Here is a 24,949-nt window from a genome sequence, read left to right on the forward strand (position 1 = left end):
TTTTTTTCTTTTCCTTTCCCCCTCCCTGCCACCCTAGCTCCCCTTTCCTTTTGACCATTTTCTATTTCACAATATCTGTTATACAGTTTGGTTCTTATTACACTTGCAGTTTCTCACACCAGAGAGACAATGTGATATTTACACTTTGTCCAGTTTATTTCACTTGAGTATGGTGTCAAGCTCTATTCATTTAGCTGTAAATGTCTCAAATTTATACTTGTTTATTGCTGAGTAGTACTCTGTTGTATTGAAAAAAATTTTTTTATCAGTTCATCAATTGATGGGCATTTGGGTTGTTTCCAAGATTTAGTTACTACAAATTGTGCTGCTATAAACATGAATGTGCATATATCACTATGGTATGATGCCTTTAATTCTTTTGAGAAGATACCAAGAAGGAGAAAAATCTAGGTCAAACAGGACCTGTAGTCCTAGTTTTTTTTTTTGAGAACTTTGCACACTGATTTCCACAATAGTTGCACCAGTCTACACTCTCACTCACAGTGAAGAAGGTGCTTTTTTCCCCATAGCCCCACTGGCATTTGTTATTGGTTAATTTATTGGTAGTAGCCATTCTTTCCGGAGTGAGATGGGACCTCATTGTTGTTTTAACTTGCATCTCTCAAATGTCCAGTGGTGAACATTTTTTCATATATTTATTTGCCATTTCTCCTTCTTCATCTCAAAGTGTGTATTCATCTCAGATGTCTATTTTTAGATTGGGTCTTTAAATTGGGGGTGTCTGATTTTTTTCAATTCTTTATGTGTTCTACATATTAGTCCTCTGAGGAACACCTGGCTAATGTTTTTTCCCATTCTGTGAGTTGTCTTTTAACTCAGTGGTTGATTTATTTTGCTGTGCAAAAGCTTTTTAATAAGATGAGATCCCAGTGCTGCAGATATAGCTCAACAGCACCGCACCTGCTTGATAAGAGCAAGTTTCTAAGTTTGATTCCTGGTACCAAAAACAAACAAAGACAAGATCCCAGTTGTTGATTCTTTGTAGTATTTCTCATGCTGTCAGGGTTTTGGTCATGAAGTCTTTGTCTATGCCCATGTTTCAAAAGTTCTACCTATTTTGTCTTCCAGCAATTTTAGTGTTTCTGTTTTAATATTTAGATCTTTGGTCCATTTTGATTTTATTTTAGTGCATAGTGTCTAGTTTTGGTCTTCAGCATGTGAAAAGCCAGTTTTTCCAGCACCATTTATTAAAGAGGCTGTCTTTCTTCCAGGTAATGCATTTGACTCCTCTGTCAAAGGTAAGGTGACTGACTGTATTTGGATTTGTTTCTGCATCTCTTGATCTGTACCATTGATCCTCAGTTCTTTTTTTGTTGTTGTTGTTGTTGTTTTTATGCCAGTACCAATGCTGTTTTTATCACAGTAGCTCTATAGTATAATTTCAAGTCAGGAATTGTGATGCCCCCTACCTTGCTTTCATTGCCTAGAATTCTTTTCGCTATTCTAGGTCACTTCTGGTTCTAAATGAATTTTAGGAATGTTTTCTTTAGTTCTGTGAGGTATGCTAACAGTATTTTGATTGAGATTGCATTAACTCTGTATAACAATTTTGGAAGTATGGCCATTTTCACTAATTTTACAATGGACATTTCATAGTTTTGGAAATATGTGGCCATTTTGTCTCTTCTGCCCAAGAGCAAGGGATATCTTTCCATTTTCTGATATTAAATTCTTTTTTCCTAACCAAGAATTTTTGGACTTATTTACCTTCCTATGCAGATAATATCACCTAAGAGTAAACATGAATTCTATAAAAATGAATTAATGATATTATTGGACCTGTATATCTGAAATTATTATGCTTATGCTTTTATGTAGTACTTATGTAGAGTGTTCCCCACAAATTTCAGTTTTTCAAAATCAGTTTTATCAAATAGATTAGTGAATGAGACATTCATATAATTTCACTATAGGCTAAATTATAAATTTTTTTCCTTTCTATAACTGGGAGCATAAATAAGGATCCACTTAGCAAAATTATTATCATTATGAATAAAGCTTCATTGAAAAATATTTTCAAAAACATAGACTGAATACCATGAAATAGTCAGTGTTGTGCTAAAAAGCAATTTACCACAATTACAGGTCTACCATAGGTCAGAGATGCAAAGGGTATGTGTGATTGCTACTGAAGATTATAATTACTGTTGAGCTTGGAAAGGATTAGATATATTCGGGTTTTTTTTTTTTCAAATTTCTGTTGGCTGTTTCTTGGTACATTTTCTGTTCTAGTGTTTAGTCTTCATACAAAGTCTGCAAATATTCCAGGAAAGACTGGAGTTATATGTAAAAATATATATTCAGGTTTGTCTTTTAACGTATCTTCTTACACAGAGAATAATATTTCTAGTTTCTAAACAAGATTTTTTATTTTTCAAGAGAAACTTCTGTTTTGCTACCTAATAATTGTCATTAACACAGAATATATTCTTTAATCAAATTGCTGGTTAAACATTTCTTATGTAATAACTGGGAATGACTTACATTAAAGGTATTCTCTGATATAAGACTATTTCTAAAGGTCCTGCTTCCTATTCAGAGAACCTTCAGAGTAGTTGTGGATCTAGGTTGATATCCTCATCTTGACTATACCCTTAAAAATAATAAGGCCTTCATGCAGCTGTGGTCGAGTGTGAACTAAATGAGTAGCCCATTTTTCTAACTCAGGGAAATGCTATTTATTGACCATAGAGCTTTCAGTGTGACTTAACCTCTGTGTCTTTCTATTCACTTTTCTTATCCTAACAAACCTAAATAAATGAACTTACTTAATTTTCAAACCACTTTAGGGAGTAATACCACAACAACCATCCTCATGTTCTAAATTAGGAAACTAAAGTACAAAGAGGTTAAGTAATTTGCCAGTTATATAGCATGCAAACCTGGGAGAGACCCTGGCTTCTATCCCTTGAGTTCTAAGCTTTTCTACTTTATACAGTGCCTATGTAATGCTATTTTAGAGTATTATTTGGATAATTAAGTGAAATAATATCAGAACATGCATTTATTAATATTTTATTCTGAGTTAAAGTTTGAGGGAAGTAGACTTTTTAGAAAGTTAATTTTAAAACAAAAATAAAATTATTCTTGATAAAATAAATAAAAATTGGAGGACAAAATTGTTTGAGTAACTTACCCAGTAAAGATAATTGGAAAATACTCAGGTGATTGGTGAAGCCCCACTTTCATACTGAATTACTTTATGGAGCACTAGGTCACAGATTGTTAAATCTTAGCATTATAGAAGGCAATTTATGCAGAATTTCATTGTTTTTCACCTCTTAAATTCCAATTACTTCTGATATACCTGGAGTTGAGGGGTCATACTTAAAGAGTAATGACACTTTGAAGAAATGAAGACCTGCTAATCATTTAATGGGTCTACGAAATGCCAAGTACAACCATAAAGTACTAAAAATTCATACCAGAAAATATTTTGGTGTTACAAATTTTCATCAGTACCATCACGGTGATACAAACATATGCCTTCTAATACCAGGTCAAAATTATCATGCTTGGTTTGTGGTCACTTGTTAGCAGGCTAGCAGGGACTCCAAAGTATTAGGTGATAGACACTTATGCTCAAAGCATCTTTTCTCTGTGTGATTCCTTAGGAATTCTCAACTGAATAGGTACATATCCTGAATTTACATTAGCTTGAGCTATTTTTAAAAAATTTTAAAAAGGAAAAAATTTTCATTAAGGATATGGGCTTATGGGTGTTTAAAATGCTTTTATTTTCAGGGGGGCACATTATTTTGTAAAAATAATGAATCCTTTCCAGATGAGACTATTTGGATAAAGACTGTTTTTAGGCCAGTAGGACAGTAACAGGGAGAGCAGATTTAAAGGACAAATGGAAATAACAAAGTGTTTTGAAACATCGAGCTTGGAGCTCTTGCATAGTATCTGTGTGAAAATTCTGGAAGGCAAGAAGACATAGAGGTCTAGACCTTAAGGGAGAAAAGGTGACTGTCGGTAATACCTGTAGCATGGGAGCCCTGGTGGCCACATGCAAAGAGTGTTTGTTTAATCAAATATTTAATAAAATACAGAATTAACGGGGAGAATTTATTTATGGTCTCTTCCCACTAAATCAGTGATTTGTTTGAATGCATAGGAAGTAAATAGTTTTTTTTAAGATTTTAAATATAATAAAATGAATAGCTGTAGTACATATATGATAAAAATAGAATTCAGTCAATTTCTTTTGACTGGAATCAGTGGATGAAAACAACAAAATGAAAATGTAAAGGAATAAATATTAAATTCTACAGTTATTTTGAAATATTAAATAGAATCATAGAGAAAGAATAGTACAGCTGTGCTTTAAAATGCTTTGTTAGAAGACAGACCAGGTATTTTTTGTTATTTTGTTATATTTGCAGGGAAGTACACATATCCTCTCTTCCCTCCCCATGTAAGTTGTAGTTTTAGGCCTATATAATTTGGACTTGGTTTATTGTTTTTACTTTTCATTCTTCTCAGAATAATACTAATTTGAATGACTGGAAAGTCGATCAATCAGTTATTTACTATAAAGATAATATAAGCCCTGTAAGAAATTTTTGCCAAGGTGAAGTTGGATCCTGGTTATGGACAGTTTATTACTGTTTACCTTTCCCCAAAAATTCATTTTTCAACAAACGTTCCTCCATTATTATCTTTCAAAGCTTATTTCTAAAGAGATTTATCTCTATGAGGACTTCCTTGATATGCCGAAGAATAGACCACTCCCTCTTTTTGTTCTCTTTGTATTTCTGTCCTATCCTTATTATTTCAAGGCTTATCACATTAAAATACACTGACAAATCACCTCAATTAGATGCAAGGGATGTGAGAACACAGACTTCGTCTTATTGATGGGACTTTTTCATGCCGATGGCTAAGTGCTAGTCAATACCTTACAATATGCTTTCATACTGAACTGAACTGGATGTAGAATAGAAATGTTCTGTAGTGCTCTGAAATAAAGAAATAGGGCCAAAGGGCAGCGGTGACAAGGACACAGATTATTTAAATTCATTACTAATAATTAGAGCAGTCTGGAAATGAAATGACCAGGCTTTACAATGTAGGTCAAGCACAAGGTGAATGATAATGCAGAAGAAATGTTGCATAGCCTGACCTCTAAATTCCTCTCAAACTCATGTATTCTGTGCCTTACATTTTTCTCTTGTGTCATTAACTACCCTCTTAGGTAGTCTTCAAAAGTACTTTAATATATATTATCTCATTTATTTGAACAAATTTCCTATGATGTATGTAGAGAAAGGTATTATCATTCTAATTGCTCAGTAAAATGAGGCATAAAGAAGTTAAGCGACTTGAACAGGGATACTCAGTCAGCATTAAATTTGAGACCAGAATATAATCTTCCTCATGATAGGTTAGTAACTCTTTTTTAGACAGAATATCTTAAATTATCTTTTTTTGACATTTGAGGGAACATAGTTACTCATCTGTTCATTAAGAAATGTTTTTCCTCATTCTGCTTTCATACATGCTTCAAGTTTTTAATGATCCAACCACTGTTTGGCTCTTTTAAATGCCACTTTCAATTTTCATGGTTATTGATTATTCTGAGAGCCCGTAAAAGAACAGAGAAGTGTATAATATAAAATGCAGTACCCACGAGGAAGCAGAGTAACATGCCACATATGTCTGTAGCCTAAGCTTGGGAAGGAATGATGGAAACCTGACTCTCTGAGCGATTATCTTTCTATGTCAGACTCCCCAGAGTGGAATCCAGCCTGTTGCAGGTTAATAATCAGATATGGCAGCGATATCTGACTTTAGTGAGTTCCTTAGAAAGGATGCAGATTCATAGGAGCCATTTTATCTTGCATTAAATACCTTGTGCATTATTAAATACCTTAAATAGCTTGTGCATTTTGTTATGGTCTGTCTGGATTCTGGTCTTGGAGCTCTACAAAATGGATTGCATTTACAAGTTAGATATGTTTTGAAAAATAAGTTAAAACTATAAAACAAAAATTAGATGATTATTTCTGTTATCTTTTTCTGTGTAACAGTCCATCCTAAAACTTACTGGCTTTACATAGCTAAGTTCTTTCTTTCTAATGGCATTGTGTATTGTTTCAGGTTTAATCACTCATCGGCACAGTTGGTTGGTGGTTAGGCTGAGTTTTCAGCTAGAGCCCTTTCCTTCTCTATGTGGCCTGCTGAAATGGTTATCTTGTTTGTTGCACATCAGGGTGGCTTATGCATTCTGTGAGATAATGTAGAAGCTACTTGTCCTGATAGACTGTGCTGTGACCCAGGAATATTGCTTCCACCCATTCTGTTGATCATTGCATGTCAAATCACAAGGCCAGCTCCCTAAAGGTGAGGAAAAAGTAAAAAGGGTAAAAGGAATTGATGGTGGCCACTTTTGTTGACCATAATTGCATGCAACCTAATACAGTGAAGAGCCAGGATGGTAATAGAATGCAGAGAGTAAGATATGAGTCTGCAAGGTCATTGCTAATGTTTGAGATCATAAAAAGAAATGCCAAAGAATTATAGAATGATGCTTCTCTATATGCTGGTTGAAAGTCTTTTAACAATTCTTATTTTTAAGAATAATTTATACAGTAATTCTATCATATTTGTGCTTTTGCTGCCCATGTGTCTATTTTTGCATTTTTTGAATGTGATCAATATTTTCTGAAATGTAGTAAATGAAATTTTAGAACTCTACATTTCTGTCATCTGTTTAGTGATTATTTAATTGCTTGTGCTACATAAGGGCCTTAATTATGTTTAAATATGATCAGTCCTGTTAGCTTTTATGTAGCTACAATAAATTGTAAAGATTCATGTATTATTATATTACATATATTTTGATTACTTATTTTTCCATATAGAATTATTTTTACTTTTATAATAAAATTCTTTAAGAAATAAATATATTTAGTTGTGTGATCATGGCAAAGTCATGAATCACATTTGCTTTCTGTTCTCAGTCATTAATCAATATGTAACAAATTTTTCAGTTGTTTTTAATACAGGTTTGAAATCTGAAAATATGACTTTACCATACTGTATTAGTCCAAAACATTTTGACTTGTTTTCATTAATTATATCCCGATTTATTCATTTCCTAGGTAATCACAGTAGTCATTTTGGGGTTTGAAGGTGTATATATTTGTGTATCTGAAGTTCAACTAACCAATTCTAGTTTTTGTTACTTAAAATTAGATGAAGTGTATATGTATTTATAAATTAATTGCTTGGTAGTAGACTTCACATAATAAAGATACTTGAAAGAAATTTTGGATCATCACATAATAAACTCAGACTATAAGGAAAAAGTCCTATTACATCACTGACTTAAAATACTTCAATGGGAAAACAGTCTACTCTTCCCAGCTGATAGAAACTTGCATGACTCCAGTGAATTTAGGAGTCTGGATTCTAGAATAGAAGTTATTTTTTAATAAGGTTTTCTGTTGGCAGATGTTATTAACTTCAGTTTTTAAAATGTAGTCCTCCAATTTAACATTCTATTCTGGCATCCACAGTTTTTCACTAGAGCAAAACTCCATTTTTTTTTGATCGCAGCTTTCATAAGTGTAAGAATGTTTGTCCTGATTCACACTGGAAACTAAAATAACATTTCAAGTTTACTCATGAGCAAAGGGTATTTACAAAACTAAACTGAAAGCAGACAGTCTTTCAATGTGATTATCAAAATATTTAAAGTTTCTTTTTCTGGAGACACCAAATAACAAATACCGAGTAAAGTCCCAATCTGCTTCATGAACATTTGTGTAAATGAAATTTGGTCAAAATAATCTACAGTTTATGTTTTATAACCATTTTTAATGAAAGATAGTGTATTTGATTATAATTTAACAAATTGTTCTCTCTTGCTTTATAAAATAACTAAAACGTTACTTTTACAGATTTTTATATTAGTAAGTATAAATGTTTCTGAGTTTTTGGATCAGTTTTATAGAAGGTTCTGCAGTAAGGGTTGTCCAGCTTATTGACAATTTATTAATAAGGTCAGGAGATCAATTTTTTGGTTAATCTTAGCTTTTTAAAAAGCAAGTTAAAATTGAGTAAGATGAATAGAAAATAAGGGTATACTGTTAATGATATATACATTTCACTGTTTTGTATATTAATACATAGTGGAAAATATGCTTCTAGCTGAGTTATGGTTGAATTAATTTGAAAGCTACCTGTGGTCAAGCAACATTTATTTTTCAATAACAAGAGTAAGGCTCATTAATTATTGAATGAAGTTTAGTGCCTGTGTTTTGATGAACAACAGAGTATTTTAAAGATGAGCTGTTTTTAATCAGAACAAGTACAATTTTGGTCTTAAAAGTATTAAGTAGATATTAGCCTCCTTTATTAAATGCTTTTCTTTAACATTAAAACCCTTTGGAGTGATGTATTGATTTACTTCTAAATAGTTTATTTTTCATAACCATAGGACAGTTGTTAGTCATTCTTAAAGTATTTTGATAGGAAACTTCCAGTTTGTAGATGTATTCGTTTATGATACAGAAAGTGTTGCAATATTATCATATAGTTATATTCTCTTAACTTTATTATCTTGACATAACAAGTCACTTTGAAAATGAGATGAAGTAAATAAGAACTGTATATTAAAAATTTAAATTTATCCATTCTGAATACAAGTTAAGTAATTACTTTTTGGCAAAAGATTGACATGTGATTGTTAATCTTATAAATTAGTCAGTTATGCATTTTATGATGGTAGTTTGTTGGTGAAGCACCAAAGGTGTGATTCTTACTTCATGAGGCTAACACTTGAGGAGAACAAAATAAATGTTCACTAAATTTGTGCAGTCTTGAATTCAGCAATGATATATATTTATAACTTCTATGCCTTTAGTAGTTTCTTTAATAAAATATTAGTAAGTACTATTGAATGAATGGATTTTTAAATGAATTAATTTAGTTAATGTGGGGAAACTGGAATTTCTAATGAATTTAACATGGAATTAGATAAGGATGAACTACTATCTCAGGTTGTTTGAAAGAAGTTTCAAGGAGGGAGGGAGTGGAGCTGGATTTTAGTGACTAGTGTGTTGTATAATGTGTGTTGTACAATGTGTTGTATAATAATGTGGAGGAGTATTGCCTAAGCAAGACTACTGTCAGAAATGGATGTGCTTGGAAAGCCTGCCCTCCCATGCCTTATCTTTCTAAAGAAAATCCTCTTGCAAAGACAGTGTTGAGGTAGACAGAACAGCGCCCCCACCAAAGTTGTATACCTCAGTCTTTAAAAGGTATGAGTGTTATTTTACATTGAAAAGGCATTTGCTGATTTGATCAAGAGTATGGCAGAGGTTGAGATCATAAAATTATCCCAGGCTATCTAGATGACCCAAACGAATTAGATACAAAGAGTCTTTCTGGCTGTGGTCAAAGGGAGCTGCTGTGACAAAATGAGGAAATGTTTAAACTGTGTGAGAGACCCAGTTTGCCATTACTGGCTGTGAAGATGGTAGAGGAGACCATGAGGTAAGGAATACAGGTGACATCTTAAAGCTGGGACAAGCCCTCATCTGACAGTCTGGAATGAGACAAGGAGCTCACTCCTATAACCAGATGGAAATGACCTCTACCAATAATGTGGATAAGAAAAGGCATAGATGCACCTGTAGGCCACTGAATAGGAATGCAACAATGTAATACTGTGATTTTAGCTTGGTGAAATACATGTCAGGTTTCTAACTTAAGAACTACCTCTTTGTGTCTGTGTGCACATGTGTGTATTTGTGTGCATATGTGCTTGTGTGTTTTTGTGTTTGTATGTGTGTGTTTGTGTGTTTGTATCACTGGATCAGAAATTTAATACAGACCTAAACAGATTCAACTCACAGTATAGCCAATGATGTGAAAACCTGTATTAGACAGTGATACATAAGCTCTCTCCTGGCTGAGATATAAGCTTAGCTATTTAAGTCATCTGTTTCTCTAAGTTTCTACTTTGCCCTAGGAGGAGAAAGAAAGAATTTCAGTAGTGATATAAGCTTTAGTTGAATGATCATGAATTAATCCAGGGCTGAAAGTCCATAATGGTCTAGGTGATAAAGGAGAAACTAGGACCATCAGAGGATGCATGTTGGTAGGAAGGTAAGATTTAAGCAGGTGTGCAGAGCATTGCAGAGCCCTTACATCCCTTGACCTCTGGACAGAGAGAGTGCCCCTTGCACATTCCATTCCTATTGTAGTCCTTATGCATTTTTCTAATACACTTTTGTTTTTACTTTAGACAGTTTATGGGAATATTTTTCACTAAAAGCACATCCAACTGAAACAATAGTATATGAAAGGAGTGTTTAAGAAAAACAGTTTAAAAAATTTTATAAGAGAAAACTGGGTAAAGAAAAGAGAAGATGAAGAGGTAGAAAAAATAAACACTAAAGATTCAGGACTTCCTTTATGAGAGCACATGTGAGAAATTACCTTTAGGGTTTTGCCCTGATCCAACATCCTGTATCAGAACAGTAAAAACAGGAAAGGGAATGCACAGTGATGAACAGCTCTATGTTCTTTCTGTTGCACATCTTGGGTTTAAGGTCTTCTGTAGTGTTACCAGTTAGTTCGTGATGCAGGAAGCTGATAATAATCCCATGACTGGTTTTAATAAGTACCACTTTCCCCTTAGTTAGGTATCCCTAACTGATCACTCACAGCTTTCTACAAACTGATATACAACTTTTAAAATCACAATTAGATATTGAAATATGTGGATAGCCCTATAACATTTTCACCCCTTTCTTCCCTTTGCCATTCTTATAATCAATCTTAATCCTGACCTGAGCACATCTTAATTCCTGAACTACAGTAGCCTCTTTCCTTGCATCTTTTTCTTGAAGTCTCATACTATAATCTTTTAAAAATTCATTTGATCGTTTTAGTTTCCTGAGTCAAAAAAACTGACATGGCTCCCTGGCATTTATAGCGTTCCCTGTAGAGTAGCTTTCAAGGTATTTTGAACGCTACTTTGAACTTCCATTTATTATGCCTCATATCCTATTATATTTTTACAGAAATCATTTTAACTAGCCAATGTGGCACATTCAGGTCCCCTACATATGCCTGTTGGTATTTTGCCTTTGTTATTTTGTCCATTTCATCCCCTTGCCTTCAGTGTACTTACTCCCTGATATTTTTGTCTATTTACATCCTAGTTCCCTTTTGTTCAGTGTCTTCTAAACTAGGAAATAACTTTGCATGCTGTGTAGTACTCCTGTTCTTCAAACAACAATGAAAAGAAACTTTAGAATGCCAAGAGAATAAGATCAATGGTATTATTTTTCCTTTCTTCCCTATCATAGGTGGTGTCAGATAATATTTGGATTTTTGCAGTATCACTTTCCTCTTTAGTTTTCAAGGTGCGAATGTGCAATTATCAAACTATCCTAGACTTCAGTGGTAAGTTAGACAGATCAAACTAGACCTCTGGCAATGGGTGTGTGACCCCTTGTTTTTCATTCCTGTCCCTGGACAGAGATTGAGAGTTCTTGGTGAAATCAAATTACAGTCACAGTAGGTAAATGCCAATTCTTTCAGTTGATGTGAGAAACAAAATGATACCTATCTCCCTGATCAGTATTCAGGGACTTACACTGAGAAAGAGGAGACACACAGGCCTTAAGCAACAGATGTGTTCAGTGCTCCATAGAGCAGATCCACAGGAATCTTACAGGAAAGGGCAGGGTGATCTTGCTTAGCAGTCCGTCTTGAAGAGCATGATCACAGTCTGCTCTTTTCATTTGTGATGTAACATAACTTATTTCATGATGATCTGTGAGTTTTAGGACTTGCTTACTTTCCCTAAGAACTCCTCAAAGTAGCCAATTTGTATTTTAAATATTTGATCATCAGTGCCTGTGATATCCTAAGTTTTGAACTCCTGCACCCTGTAATGCATAAACATGCACTAGTGATTAACTATGAAATGAATGATGAGTGATTGCTTTATTGCCTTTCATTTTATTGAAGTTGAATAATTGTGTTTAAATTACTAACCCTTTTTATCACATCCCCTTAACCAAAGTATAAGTTCTTTGGAGGGAAGCAGTCATTACTGTCTACTTTTTTGTGTATTCACAGTTTTGCTTCCTGAAACTTGCAAATAATATTTGTGAGCATTTTTTATGAGTCAAGCATTCTTCTGGACATGCATGTCAGAGCTGTGTTGTTCATCATAGTTTACAGGATGAATTCCATGACTGCGAGTAAAATCAGTGCAATGAGAATTCTAAGAGCTTTGATACTAGATTTACTATCAGACAATTGAGGTTTTACTTACTGTTGGTTCCATCATTGTCATCGTCGTCATCATCGTCCTCCTCCTCCTCTTCCTCTTCCCCTCTGCCTCCTCCTCCTCCTCCTTTTTTTGAGATAAGGTCTCACTATATAGGGAGGCTGGCCTTGAACTCACTATAGAGCCCAAACTGGCCTTGAACTTGTGGTGATCTTCCTACCTCAGCCCTCTGAGTGCTGGGATTACAGGTTTGCACCTTCACACCCAACTGTTGATTTGATTTTCTATACAACATTTACTATCATTACTAACAAGTTACTAATGTCAGGGTTGCTCCATTTTTTTCAAATCATTAAAAATATTTGTTAATAATTAGAAGAGGTTCAAATGAGTAGAGGAAACTACTTGGAGGATCTCTGAGAATATTGTAAACAATTTGCAGTATTTTGAACTGTAGTCCTATCCCTATGTGACAGGAAATTATCGAAAATAGATTACATCCTTTTTAGGAAATGCTTCAGGAGATTGGAACTCTCCAAGAGACAGACAAGCGAGTAATTCTTCAAACAGGCAGTCATAAACTAGTGACCATATTTCATTACCTGTATGTATAGAGCCATTTTGAAGGCCGTTAGTTGTCTTCTGCCCTTTTCTTTTGTACCTATATCCTTTGAAGTCATAATTTGCTCCATGACAGTTGTTAGTCTTAAAAAGCAGTTTACCATCCAGTATACATTGTGTAGGCTCAAATACTAGTGATTTTCAGGGGATGATTAGGGTAAATTTGGTTTAAAGTAAAATAAAGTAAAATCCAACAAAACCCAGTGAAATAAAATAATAGTAGTATTAACAAGATTAATTATTTTTTCTGTAGTTTTTTTGTTGCTGTTGTTTATTTCCTTTCTATGCTTGTTTCATTAAACTGTAGCAATGTCCCCTTTAGAAATTAGACAGGGATATCTGAAATACAGTACAGCAAAAGCACTCAATATTAGTTGGAAATAGAAGAGCAGAACAGAGGTGATCTTAGGAGATAACACCTTTCTGCACGAATACAAAAAACCTCACATTTTAGTAGATGTATGTAAGTTCCTTGAAGGCAAGGAAACATTGTTTAGGAGAGAAGAGAAAAAAGGCTTGAATGTCATATAGTATCTGTTAACATACGGTAAAATTAAGGATGTTTAAAAAGTCACTACATTTTCACTATAAAATATGATAAATGCACTAAATGCAATAGTACTGAGTAGTACTGAGTACAAATGATAAATTCACATCACATTTACAGATGTAGTGAAATGCTACTGTTACTGTTTTCATGTGATAATGAGTTTATCATTCATTCTGTCTTAAAGAACAAGATCTTATTTTCATTAATTGATATAGGAAAGAATGAGTATTGCATAGTGAGACTAGAAATATATTGGTGAATAGAGATAAATTAAAAATTAATTAATTTGAAATTTATGGACTAGTGACTACTTACGCTATCATACATCGAATGCTTTAGTAAGCAAGTACATTATTGCACAAAGTCTTAGTGGGAGTGATGGACAAATGTGGGCATGCAGGTGCCCTATCATCGATAGGAAGAACCAACATTGTGAAAATGGCCATACTCCCAAAATTGTTATACAGAGTCAGTGCAATCCCGAAGAAAATACCATTGGTATACCTCATAGACCTACAGAACATATTACGAAAGTTCATCTGGAACCAGAAGAGACCCAGAACAGCAAAAGCAAATTAATTCTTCTCGACTCTTGGTGGGAGTATAGACTGGTGCAACCACTGTGAAAATCAGTCTGGAGAATCCTCACTAAACTAGGATTAGGGGTCCCATTCAACCCGGCAATTCCCCTCCTGGGTATTTTTCCAGGAGAACTGAAAACACAATTACCACAGCGATATATGTGCACCCATGTTTATAGCGGTGCAATTTGTCATAGCTAAATCTTGGATACAACCCAAATGTCCATCCACTGAGGAATGGATAAAAACGATGTGTTGTTTTTATACAGTAGAGTATTAGTTATGAAGAAAGATAAACTCAAGGCTTTTGTAGGTAAATGGATGCAACTAGAGACCATACTTATAATTGAAATAAATCAGATTCACATGTGTAAACATAGTATTTCCTCCCTAGTATAAGAACCTAAAAGAGTAAATAAAATCTGAAAGGTACAGTAGATATTGTGAAAGGGAAAAGAAACTGCTCAAATAAGGAGCAGGAAGAAGGAGGGGAGAGGAAAAAAAGAAGAGGAAAAATATGTATATGTATACGTAGGATAGCTAGGATAATTGTACTACTAATATCTGTTGGTTTATTGAAAGGATGTGTTAATGTGTAATTCTTTGATCAATGTTGCATGCCTGTATCTGGTTATATATGCAGCCATTTTGAAGGTGACATTATTTAATATAACAACCATTTTTAATAAGCTGTCACCATATTTTGAAATTCTGTATCATTTTTATTGTTCTTCATGCTGTTTATGCACTTGTTTTTATTATTTTGGGTTTTTTCTTTTCTCTTTAAAATGAAAAACAAAATTTGTATATACAAGGATAGCTGGGATAGGTGTATTGCTGGTGTCTGTGCTTTATTGAAAGGAACAGTCAATGCTTAAATTTTCTTTTTTCTTGACCAGTTTTGCACGCTTGAATCTGGTAATCAGAATGACTGATCTGAAAACAACAATATGTAGTATGAGAACCATTGTTGAACTCCTACCATCTTTTATGGTGAAGTTTTGCATCATTTTCAATGTTTTTTTTTTTTTATTACTTGTTACTGTCTTTGATTGTTTGATCAATATTACATTCTTATGTCTGGTGGACTGAGTAACTTCATTGAAGATAACAGTATGTAGTGTGGCAACCATTGTTAATTCCTATCATTTTGTTTTGAGGTCATGTATCATTTTTGTTGTTTCTGTGTTTTGATTTTGTCTTCATTGTTGTTTTGTTAGTTTTTTAAATTTTTAAAATAAAATAAAAGGTTACTTTTTTTCATATAATGTCTTACATAATTTTTGCTCTTGATATACTGGGATTAATGTTAAGCAAATTATATATATATAATAAAATTAATTCAAATAAAATTAATTGTATGAAATTATCTTATTTGTAGTAACATCAAAAATGTGAATGTAAGAAATAAAATTATGGATTTCTTCATATGTTTAAAGGGATTCTTGTAAACTAAGCAATAACATTTTAGTGTGACAAAAATATTAAAAAACTAAAACTCTTGACTGTAACTTAGCATAATTAAATGGTTTTTCTTCACATGAAAACCTGCAGAAAATAAAAAGACAAGCTTGAGAAAAGAAAATATACTTATAAAATATGTATTTGATAAAAATATTTACACTCCAAAATGTATAAATAACTGTTTCAACTAAAAAGACAACTCAATTAAAATAGAAACATGTTAAATAGAGGCAATAAAGATATATAAGTAGCATAAAAGCACCCCAAAGACAGTCTAGCATCATTAGCCATTAGGGAATCCTCAAACCCACAATAAATATAGTTATATTAAAGCCTACAAAAATAACTAACATCAAATACCAAGTATTGCTAAGCATATGGAGAAAATATGACACTGTTGGTGGTAATGTAAATCTATCACTTTAGAACACAGTTTTGTAATTTCTTACCATTTGACCCAGTTTTACATTCCTAACTAGATAAACAAGAGAAATGAAAACATGTCTACATAAAGACGTGCATATAAGTGAAATAAGCATAAATGACCATCAGTATAGCCATATGATGGCATACTACTTGCAATACAATATATGAATGAATTAATCCTGACCAATGCAAAAACATGAATAGATGTCAAGGATATGCTAAATAAGTTAGTAGACACGAAAGACTACTTACTGGGTCATTTTGCTTATATTGAAATTGTAGAAAAACTAAAATTGTGGAGACAGAAAGTAAATCTATGGTTCACTTGGGCTTAATGTGGAAGTGTGGGATGATCGTAAATGAATAGATAAGACAATTTTGCGGGTTTTTAAAACTTTTTTGACGGTTGCACAACTGAATGTGCTAAAGTTGAATTATATATTGCATAAATTATATGGTTGTAAATTACTTAAAAAATGATTATTTTACCCAAAAAATTAGATTTTAAGAGTATAGTTTTTAGTGGGAAAAGTGGGCACTCATCTAATTAAAGACAATAGAGTCCATCTGGAGAGAAGACTAGCTGACGGCTGCTTTTTCTGGATTTTGGACAGAGGTATTCATTAGCTTGTTAAGTTTGCTGTGATGGGTTATGTGGTTGAGAAATTTGATTTTTGTCAACAAAGTTAAAAATACTATTTTCTTAAGGGTTGGATAAAGTTACAGGAACATATAACTAGTTTATTTACTATTGTAAGTCACATAGTGAAGTGACAAGTTCATTTATAAATCATAATGAAAGTGCACTGATAAATGTTTGAATATGGCAATTGAGAAGTAAAGATTGTCAGCTGTATCAATGGCTCATACACTGAAATCTGAAAATTGCTTGATAAGCACAGACTCAAAACTATTACAATTAAGAAGATAAAGTTGATATTTACTGGTATCAGGATATAATAGCTTGTTTCCTCTATTCTACACCAGGGATAGTCTTTTCCATGCCAACCATTCACCTCAGAGTGAAGACAATATAATATGGTATATTTGTAGGTAGAAGTATAGGTGTGGATATAGATATATAGAGAGAGGTGTATATATATGTATTTGCTGGATTGATGTCTTTTATTCTAGCAATTTCTCAGCTTGTATGGATTTGCATTTTAGGCACAACATTAATATTTTGATTTTCATGTTTTAGAGTCGGAGGGCAAATATCTGCTTTTGTTTTCTATTCCATCCAAACAAAGCTTGGCACCTCAAACCACCGAGTATTTATTATCTCACAGTTTTTACATACTAAGAATTCAGGTTCAGGAGGGACCACATCCTCTGTGGCAGCTGTTGGCCGGTAACTTACCTCTTTGTTTTGTCCATATCGCAGCTCACAGCCTGGCAGCTGGCTTGCTTCAGAGCACATAAGGAAGAGATCAAGAGAGGGCACCCAGGAGGGGGCGCAGATGTGTGTGTGTGTGTGTGTGTGTGTGTGTGTGTGTGGGTGTAGAGGGTAGAGAGTGGGGTGGTTGGAAAGCGGTGTTGGGGGAACTGGCAGTTGAACCCAGGGCCCTGTACATTCTAAGCACAAATTTTACCACAGAGCTACATCCCCAGCCAAGACGCAATTTGTGTGTTAACCTCAGAAGTTGTTCGTGTCCCTGTTCCACACTGTAGTCAATGGAAACATCTAAGCAGTTTTTCTAACTTCTTAATAAGTTCTTAAAGACATGGTGCTTGAAATGAGTTAATCAGGAGTCAGTGGCCTTGAGACTTGGTATTTGGTTCTATAACACAAAAAGTAAGTTTACTTTGGTAAACTAACTTCAAAAATTACATCACTTATCTACTGGTGTACTAGCCTACACTTAATGGCATATAAAACTCATATTGCTTTCATCATTATGCTTTTGTCCTTAAAACATAACAAGTATGTTTTTGCCATCTATGCATATTATTTATTTATGTATCTTAACCTTAGAAATTTGCAAGAGTCCATTGGTAACAGGCTGGTTTGGTTTTTGTTTCTTAGTTAATAATGTATGGTATTCTGGACTAAAAATGAGCTCTGGAGACTGACTTTGAATCCCAGCTCTGCAGCTTATTAGCTACTGTCACTGTGGACATGATTCTACTGCCTTTGAGCCCCAAATTATCATATAATGAACTGCGTGGTTGGGAAGGTGAACTGTTACAGCATGTGTAAGGCACCTTTGTGGAGCATAATGAGGCTCAGCACATGTGATTTTGCTTCTGTGTCCTCAGTGAACTATTTTACTGTTTATTTTTTGCATTTCCAAAAGCACTTTCAAGTCATGCCTTTTGAACTTCATGATATTTTTTTGGAAGAAAGAAAGCTGTTATCTCCATTTTGCATTTACACTGAGAAATAATGTTGGAAGTGGTAGACACTGGGTGTACTTCTAAAAAGTTCATGTAAAGGCTTCAGGACTAGGCCTGATATTAATATCCTAGTGACTTGGTCCTTGCCTCCTTATAAATAGGCAGGGATAAGATGGAAAAGAATTCTGAAGTAACAAATGCTAAATGAGTTGTGATATTTAAAAGTTTAATTTGTTCTAATTTTGGACTTACCCTAGGACTCTGATTGGAGCATAAAGGAAGACTATTTAATATTTATTATCTAGTGAAACTTAGACTCTGACAAAGGAGTTACTAGATTTGAACTTTTATGTGAAAGTGCATATTCATCAACATCAGTTTTCCTCTCTGCTAGGGCTTATAAAAATATAGAATCAAATATATTTTTCCTAAGAATAAAGGAAAATGCAAACATAACTGAAGAAAACACAATTGTCAAAAGCACTAGGTTCAGATTTCACCTCTATCTTTTTGTGTTGATATTTCCTCTGTTATTTTCATATATATATATATATATATATATATATATATATATAAAACTTACTATATTTTGAATATTCTCCAATGAAATTAATTGAGACAGCAGGACAGTTAAATTCTATGTGCATATTAGGAAATTTATATCCAACTTCAGTAAGCAGTATATTTATAAAAATCAGAAATCAGGTATTTTCAGGTAAGTGAAAGTGTTTTGAAAAAAATTAAAATGAAGTGAATTAATCTTTTAGTGGTATTAGTGATTTAAAGCAACATCGATTTACTACTTAATATTTCTGGAGATCTTAAATTTAAAACTAAAGTGTAGGATTGAGAGTGTTTTTTTTCTTCTTCTTTCTAGAGATTCTCAGCATTCCTTGGCTTAAGGTTCTTTTTTTGCACTACTCCAATTTTTTGTTTCCATGATCATCATATTAGCTTCTTATTTTTCATGGCTCTTAAAGTGTTTAGTGTCAGAAAATTGTGAATGTATCCTAAACATGACAAGTTGGTATAAACAGGATAAGAGTTTCTGAATATACATTTAACCAAAATTCTGTTTCATACTCCACTTACTTTCAGAATTTCTTAATGTCTTTGGTACCTCTATTCTTAGCATTTTCCTGAGCTAACTGGTGGATATTCATTAAATATTGAAGATACTTTCCTATAAAATAAAACATTAAAACAGTCTTAAAATTGACTATTGATTTAGAGTTTCTTGCCTCCCTTTTACATATATCCTTGTGCATATATTTGAGGTCTACCAAGATAATCTAGAATGATTTTCTACTTCAAAACTGTTACTCAGATTTACAAAGTCTCCTTTGCTATAGAAGGTAGCATATGGACAAATTCTTGGGATTAGGACGTGGTCATTGTGGATAAGAATTATTTTAGATTACTGAATGAAGTTAAGGGAGAGAATGATCTAGAATGGGCAGAATGCTTTCTAATTGGGTGATTATGAATGGTTTATTTGAAGAACTAACAGTTGAGCTGAGGTATAAATCCCTCATTTGATGGTGGCTTTCTCTAAAATGTGCATCAGTATGTACACAATGATAGTCTTCCTGTGACTACCACACCAAATCCGTCCCTCAGTCATGAATACTGTGTTAGAAGTTAGTGTTCTTCCAATTGCCCTTTAGAACTTTTGACCTTAAATCTTAGAAGCTAGTAATGTCTCTGAGATCTCTAGATGAGAACAGCTCATGTCAGAAAAGAAATTATCCAACTTTCAATAGAGAAAATATTAATTTGAGATATGTATTAGTTTTCTTCAAAAGACAATATATAGTATATCCATTTACTTTCCCTAAAAGAGGAAAATATAAAAATGCCATGCAATGTGTTTATTATTTCATATCAAAAATGTGTTTGTTCATAACCTAAAGAATGAGAAATTCTAACACAAAGGTCTCATTAGAAGTTTGGTAATTTTTATAGATTTATCACATACATAAAATAAACACTGCACACAGTTGCATGAGATTTTAATGACCCTGGCTTAATCTTTTCACCTGTCATGTTGCCTTGAGTATACCATACCTCTTCTTTGAGCTCACAGTCCTGGAAGTGTATCCATGATTTCCAGGTAATGCATACAATCTTTTGGAAGAATATGTGGATTGAAGCTTTTTTAATACATATTTTTTAAGCTGGGAACTGGGGTGGACCTGTCATTTTCTGATGGTCAGGTTGTAGGAAAATACATCATTTGAGAAAAGATAACATTTTCTTATTACTCAGTAAGGTAAGAACTGGGAATAGTCAAAGTGATTTTTTCACTTAGATTTATTTTCAGTTTTAAAACCTTGTGATACTCGCGAGCCTGTGATTTAACACTTCGATGTGCACAGGGAGGAGGTGCCTTATCACCATGATAGAGGTGTGTGTGTGAGGGACATGTCCAAGCTGATACCCTTGGAGCGCTTTCATTAGCACTGAAAAGGGACGCTAACATGGTTACAGTGTCTGGAGATTTTTGTTTGCCCTAACTTCTGCTCTGTTTCCAAGGAATATTCTTAATGGAGCATCCACCTTGTGGTAGGAAATCTAAGTGTAGCAGTTTCCTAAAATTAATTGGGGCAAGAGAATATCCTAAAAATTGCAGGATAAGTTCTAGTTAAAGGAAACAAGTATGTGGTTATTTTTCTATTGGTTTTATTATGTTCACTGTGTTCTCTTAAAATCATTTCCTCTTGGGGAAGTGAGATTGGTATTTCATGTTTTCTCACTTATCAAGCACTATGCTGGAAAACTGTATTTATCTAAAGAATGGATACAGCAGTGGAATTTTTTAACATATGAATAAATGATTTAACATCAGAAACTAAACATAACTATCCAGAGGGTTCTCTCTTGGGCATAAACCACTATTTAACTTTTCTCCTGTGACATTTGCTCTAACCCTTTTTCCAGAATTATCCTCTTCAAATGTCAAGGTATAAATTATCAAGTGTTGGGAAAAGTCAGCAGAAGCTAGTCTTCTCAAAAGATCTGCCCCCAAACTTTCCTTTTTAAAATCTACCTACATAAAAGTAATGATACATATATATATATATTTTTCTCCCTTTAAAAATTTTGTTACTTCCCATTTCACTTTGAACCTATAGCCAAATTCTACCGTGATGTAGCTCCAGCCTACCTTTCCTGTTTCTTAATATGTTCTCTCTGTGCCCAATGTTTCAGCCTTGGTTCTCTGAGCCTGCCACGATTTTTGCAGTCTAATGAATACACACACTACTTTATTTTCTTTCCCTGTTAGTCTCTGCCCCCTGCTCTTATCTGTCATGCCTGTTTTATGAAGTACATGCCCTGAGAGCTCCTCCTTGCCTAGGAACTTTATCTCATTGGTCTCTTCTGTTATCCTCAATCATTGTATTTACTCTGTGGATATATGCCATAGCATGATATAGTATTGAAAAAATTTTTATTCTTGTGTATGTGTGTATGTACATGTGTTTAGAGGCCTCATCTGTTTTGTTTCCCAAAAATGTTCAGTTCTTAGTAGTATGGGTGACAAATAGTAATAATTGCTGAATTATATTTGGAAAAATTATTAAATAACTCAATGGTATTATGATAGTTCTGTTTTTTATTCTGTATTATCATTAATTAAAAACATAAGTCCTCTCACTCACTGAAGATAAAAAGGCAGGAGTGACTTAATGAGAATAAAAAGCAGGAGGAATTAGGGGTGGGAGACTTCTTAATAACCTAGAGGCTATTTTTCAGCTGCACAAAGATCCAACTAAAATTTTGCAAAGTCCTGCTTATTTGTTTTGCCAGTTTTGTTGAGGTTTTGGAATTGATCAAGAAGAATAAATGTTTTAATGGATTTTGTTGGATAACAGGGAATTATTCTTACCATCTAAGCAAGAGGTAATACAAGTGAGGTCAATAATGCTGATGAATATATATACCCAGTAGCATATATACTACCCAGTCTTCATGGGCTAAACCAAATTCACAATGGAAGATATGGAATCTCTTGTTTTGTTTTTATGTTCTGGTTTACAAAATTGAGGGAAGAAAATTGTTGGAACTTGATAGAATGGAACAGAGTGTTCAACTAAGTGTAAAATGTGTGCTTGAATTTTGGTTGGTATAGAAGCAGGACTACTGTTCTATCCATTTTATTGGCATCAAAATAATTTAGTTTACAAAGAAATGTAGTGAACAGTGATTAGAAATACAGTGCTACTCTGGCTTCTGCATTTTGGACAAAAATGTTCAGAGAAAGGATTAGTAAATAATTTGCATTACAAAGAATATCATAATTATGGTAAAAATTGAGTTATATATGAAAGAGTTAATCTGAGCTTGCTATTGGGTAACTCTCACTGGGTACAGACAATGTATTGCCTTTTCTCTTTAGTAAAGTCTTTGTTCAAAGAATCATATACTTAATTGTGTAGCTTAATTGTCTATACTTAATTGTCTTAATTTCTTTACTCCTCTGCTTGTCTTACTCCTCTGCATCTCTACCAAGAGTCATAGAAGGAAAAATTAAAAGACCTCTCCTAAGAGACAGTCTCAGTAGAAGAAAAGCAAATTTTCCTGTTCCCTCTTTGTTCATGGGATGCTGGTTTGAGGATATGATCCTTGATAGGCAGTATTGATCTTGTGACCATCTTGTGATTTACATGAGAAAGAAATTCAAACATGATGTTGCAATTGCTTAAAAGAGACTAAGTCTTTATCACTGAATAAAGCCTAGAATTAGACATCATTTTAGTGATAGAAAATACTTCCATTTGGGCTACAATTACAGTAGTTGGAACTTCTATTATTTGCAGACAAAAGCATTTCTTCCACATTTGTTTCCTGTAGTATCAAACATTAAACTGGGCTTACACGGAGATAGGCATGGCAGCATGTCTAAGGGAAGAAAAATTACCTAGAGGCAGAGGCTTGTAGCATGTATGATATTACAGTCTCACAGCCAGTAAAATGGTGGACGCCTAAAAGTGAATAATGCATGTATTCTGTTGGAGTCATCAAGGGTGTTGTCTACATCACTAAATAAATAATTACTCCAAGTCAGCTTAAAAACCTTAAAAGAGATTGCAAAACAGCAAATTTAAAAACTCAGTTGGATTAGGGTATTAACTGTCACAGACAGTATAATAGTTTAGATTTAGCTTGACATGTTTAAACATTTTGAATGGTAACCACCCTTCACAGGTGTTCCGGTAGAGATTCCCAGAAAGTTATAAAAGCTAAAACCGCTAGAGTCCTATGTGGAGCTTTGCAACAAAATCCTAGTTTCTAGGAGCACATGACTGTTAGATACTCTCTTAAGATAAACCAGGTACATTCCAGGTAAGTGAAGACAGTTTTGTCCAAACTTGTAAGAATATTATTGTTTGTTACCCAAATTGCACGATACCACTGCTCTTGCTGCTACCCAGGACCATGCTCCAGTCACCAAGTCCCTCAATAAACTGTAGTCTGTGCAGTTTCACATCTGACTCTGTACTTTGCCCTCATGTCACCTTGAGGATTCTATGTCCTCATGCAGTCACACTGGGGTGTAATTTTGTTGTAAATGCTAAGAAAAAAAAAATCAAATAAGTGGAGGTAATTGACAAAGTAAACTGAAGGGATTATTCCTGCATTTTAATAAAGTGTAAATAAAGAAAATATTGCAATGAGAAGTAATTTCATTGAATAATAGATTGTCTTCACTTCCCCCAGATTACCAGATGTGAAAATATCTTATTTAGTAGTACTATTTTCTTTCAATTTTCCATTATGTAAAAAGTTAGTTATTCTCAGGGGCTGGGAATTTAGCTCAGCAGCACAGCACCTGCCTGGCAAGTGAAAGGTCATGAGTTCAAGTCCCAGTACCTGAAAAAAAAAAAAAAAAAAAAAAAAAAGGTTCCTTATTCTCAAAAAATCAAGTAGCAATGCAGAAAATTGCTCTGTTTGAATGATTTTTTTAGCTTCTGAAGTCATCTGTAGTTCAGTGTGAGAGAAATGCATGATGTTAGGCTATAGAAAATTCATTTTTATTCTCTTATAATAGTGACATTAGTGTTTTGTTAAGTAAACTACTGCACTTCCCACTAAATAATGAAGTGTTTTCATTCTAAAGTAAGTCATTTAGAAATACTTAAGTACTAGCTATGTAGCTTTCATTTTTTTTCTGTTTTAAAATGTTTTTGTTGTTCTGTAACAGGATTGTTCAAGAAGAGCTCTACAGGAGTAGAGAGTAATTTTCAGGGCAAGAATTTATAGACCATTAGTAATACTTTAACCTTATAATAGTGAGGTGAGGTATCCCCTGGAGATTTTTGGATTAAAGGAACTCATGTAGTTACTAGATGGAAAGAAACATAGGTAAAAACTCACCTAGTAAAGACCCTACATATCTATACACCCAGTAATGAGTAAAGATGGTTAGGACCAAGCACTTTATTCAAAACTGGTATTTTTCCATTATCTTAAAATACCTCCTTTCAATTATATTAATTGTGGTTCAAGATGTAGTAATTTGGAAATGTAAAATTAGTGTCATTTCTAATGTGAGGAGCATATTCAACACAAGGTCTGCTTGAGTGTTCATATTTTAACTGAAATATTCATGAGTATTCTGTTTCTCTGTAGAAGGAAATGTTAAACACAAAGGAGTGAAAAGAGGATTGGGCCTGCCTGGCATGC

At 33.6% G+C, this 24,949-nt stretch overlaps 1 protein-coding gene across 4 annotated transcripts in view; it reads left to right on the forward strand.

Moving 5' to 3' along the window:
• Ralyl (RALY RNA binding protein-like) overlaps positions 1–24,949 on the forward strand; it is a 624,857-nt gene that overhangs the window by 68,558 nt on the left and 531,350 nt on the right. The window lies entirely within an intron of this gene.

Source organism: Chinchilla lanigera, unplaced genomic scaffold (assembly GCF_000276665.1).
Source record: "Chinchilla lanigera isolate Chin_1 unplaced genomic scaffold, ChiLan1.0 scaffold00016, whole genome shotgun sequence".
NCBI classification, from domain to species: Eukaryota; Metazoa; Chordata; class Mammalia; order Rodentia; family Chinchillidae; genus Chinchilla; species Chinchilla lanigera.